Consider the following 3,342-nt stretch of genomic DNA (forward strand, 5'->3'; position numbering starts at 1 on the left):
GTCTAACAAACATTTCAGGGATTTTTTTTTTCCTCCTCTGGGATAGTATTGTTAACACAGGATTTGCAGATTGCAGCTAGAAGAAAAGAGAAAAGAAATGGCTGAGTGTAATCACCTACCCATTACATGGCAAGAACATGCACACAGTTGCTCTCCTGGGAAAGTAGTTCTTTTCAGTTCCATGGTGAAATATTTACAAAATTCAATGAAAGTTGAGTCATTAACAAGAGAAATAATTTGTCCAAGTGGGGGCTTGAGGCAGAGAAACCTATTCTGGAGGGCTGCTGTAACCACCAGAGTGTTTTCCTTTCTATATTTTAAACGGTTACACATAGAGAAGAACTAGATGAAGATATTTAAAATTAATATACAAGGCAAGAAGGAGTAGCAAGAATGGTACTAGAATATTGTCTGAAGTGGGTCTGAGGCGCAGGTGTGAAGTAACTGCTCTTTGTACCATTAATTTAGTAAGTTTTGGTAAATACAGAGAAAGTAAATGGTTCCTCTTGGCTTCTCTTTTGAGCAAATACACACAAGGATATGAAGGTTTGAAAAAAAAATAAAAAACATGGCCCGAGTCTTAATGCATAAATGAGTGAGCCTAGATGTCTGTGAGAAAAGATATTTAATTAAAAGATACAGTTATGACTGGGTAGTAGTTATCATCACTCAATTTTGTTATGATAGGCTAACTGAACCAGGCTGGAAATTCTAGGAGCTACATTTCTAAGTCCCATTTATGTTCTGAGCACCAGATTTTTTTCTTCAGTTAGTTTCCATTGACATAATTTCTTGATTACATTAGCAGACCCAAAATACAAAGTCTTGTGTCTCTTCATTTTTGAAGGGGAGTTTAGAAAAAATGGTGAAGACATTTCAGTAACTTAAGGATCCCTCAATGCAGAAAGCAAAAAATATTTAAGAAAAAATTTGTATGTTTTTCAGTCCCAAATACTTTAATAAAATATAAGGCTTACCCAAAAGCACCAAAAAAAAAAAAAAAAAAAGGAAAAAGAAAACGCAGATGCAAACGCAACTTTTGATCCAGTTTTGTAAAATTTCTACAAAATATATACTTTTCAGTGCATCAGAAATAATCATTCAATATACCAGACCATACAAGGTACCACATAGTTCACACTCCTTTATTTCCTTTATTTTACATAGTATTGTGAGGCCTAAGGAAACAGTATTGTCAAAGCTTAATCCCTTTAAATATTACACACCCAGTATGCAGATGGAGATGGATGCACAATCATCATCATCCTCAAATCAGAAACTGCCAGAACTAGCAATATAAACAGTTCTAGTTGGATGTAGGAGACCATGAAGGAAAAAGGGCACCTGCACAGACTGCAAAAAACCCTTAGCAGTCTCTAGACAATAGTCCTTAAGTCATCACTGAGTCCACAAACTGATGCTTGCATATACAAGTCAGCCTTTCAATAAAAAACCATAAAATAAGTAAGAAAAAGGGTTGGTCCTTGCAGAGTGATTTAAATCACATACAGATGGTATATTATTGATGCCAAATATCCTCACAAGATCCTTGGTCCCATGATGCAGCATGCATCTTGCTCTCTGATCTCAGCATACGTCAAAGCCCACTGCATGAAAGAAAGCAGCAGATCAGCTTCATCTTTATCCCATTATTTTTCACGTTACAATGTGCAGCCCGTATCTAACCAACCAGAGACACTAAATGGGAGCAATGATGCAATTCCTAGGTCTTGCACAAGGCACGTGCAGGAAAAGGAATGACATTGTTTGTTTAAGGTATGTATGGAAGTGACACAGAAGAAAGGCACAGGTCTCCCACCTTAGCTGGTGTTACAAGAACATGGTGAGTATCCATGTTTCTTGTTTGTGTTTCTTTTGTCTCTTGAAAACCCAACTTCAGAGGTTTATGCACATCTTCTTGATAAGGTACCTGCATTAACAGACACAGTGATGGGAGTCTTAAAGTTTGTATTTTAGTTCAGTGCAAAAATCGTGGTCTGTTGTCTCTCTGCTCTGCATCTCTTTTAGGTGAATATAAGCAATGAAATCACTTTCTTAAAGCTGGAAAGATAAATCAGAAATATAAACTAGACATTTGGTTGCCAAATGCTTATTATTCTATCAGAGCTCCCAAATTACATGCTCTGGATACTTGGGATGTAATTTCACCTTTGAAAGGAAGTATTCTTATCAGTCAATTGATATTTTTAAACACCATATTGTCACTGCAAAATGAAAATCACTGATGACTCTCACAAAAATTTAATACTGGCAGAGCTATAAAAATATTCTTTCTAAGTGTTAAGCCTTGGGACATAGCGTTTATGCAGTCTAACAACAGCTCTTGTCTCAGCATAACATATATTAAAAATCTAGAACACACTTCAAGGACTATTTTTAGGGTTTTTTTCCTGTCTCCATGGTTTTGCCTTTGAAATTTTTTCTGAAACAATAGTACTGCATGCATATTTGTGCCTGTTATTCCAGGTATACTCAAGAATATTTGAAAGGATTAAAAAAGACACTTACCCTTCTGGGTTAAATGTTTTAGCTTTACTTGCATTGACATTGCAGGTGAAAGCCAAAAATTAAATAATAAAAAAAAAGAAATTAACCTGTTGGTAGCAACCTACCGTTTTCAGTCTTGTTTCCAATCACACCGAGGCAGAAAGTAGCCCTGACAATTCTATGACTGCTCCAGCCCATTGTAAACAGGAGGTGGCAGTTATAGTCTTTGATCCAATATGCTGCAGTGTTATAAAATGGCAGTAACTAGCTAGGGAAGACAGTTCCACAATATGCAAGCTAAATAGCTTTTCCAAGGCTAGCTGAAGCTGCTTCCCCTTTATTCCCTTTTTGTAGAAAGCTAAAACATGTCACACACAGAGACAGAAAAAAGAATAAAATAGAGCAGACTTCTGACAGCTCAGAATTAGTACTGTGATAGAGACTCTAGAGCTAGCTACACTGCATCCAAGGCTTTTAATTTTCTTTTATTTTATTTTTCTTTTTCTTTTTTTTTGAGTGTGCAAACACATAAAGATTGTCTTTATAGGGCTTTTGTGGAAAAAATCCTCTCTATTCATCTTGTGCTCTGTCTCATGGATTAGTTTCACAAATCTTTCTTATCACAGAAAATACTTTTATTTCTATAATAGTAAAATTCTGCTTAAAACTAGATCAATAATACCCCTCCCCCAATATATGGCAGGTGAAATCTAGCAGGAGTGGATCTAAAAGCCAGTGCAGCCTGTTCAACAGGCCATTATTTTTTAATTTCTGATACCTTTCTGAAATACCACTGAATTCCTGGGAAGACATTGCTTTATCATTAAAGCAGCT

The 3,342-nt window shown here is 35.9% G+C and overlaps 1 long non-coding RNA gene across 1 annotated transcript; it reads right to left on the reverse strand.

Moving 5' to 3' along the window:
* Window positions 1-1,119: 1,119 nt before the first annotated feature.
* Window positions 1,120-3,010, reverse strand: LOC104684425. Its single transcript, XR_750955.3, has 3 exons — window positions 2,634-3,010; window positions 1,820-1,930; window positions 1,120-1,607 (listed from the first exon to the last, which is right to left on the reverse strand). It is a non-coding gene; the product is annotated as an uncharacterized LOC104684425 (long non-coding RNA).
* Between the last annotated feature and the right edge of the window lie 332 nt (window positions 3,011-3,342).

The sequence above is a fragment of the Corvus cornix genome, chromosome 5, assembly GCF_000738735.6.
Source record: "Corvus cornix cornix isolate S_Up_H32 chromosome 5, ASM73873v5, whole genome shotgun sequence".
Classification (NCBI taxonomy): domain Eukaryota; kingdom Metazoa; phylum Chordata; class Aves; order Passeriformes; family Corvidae; genus Corvus; species Corvus cornix.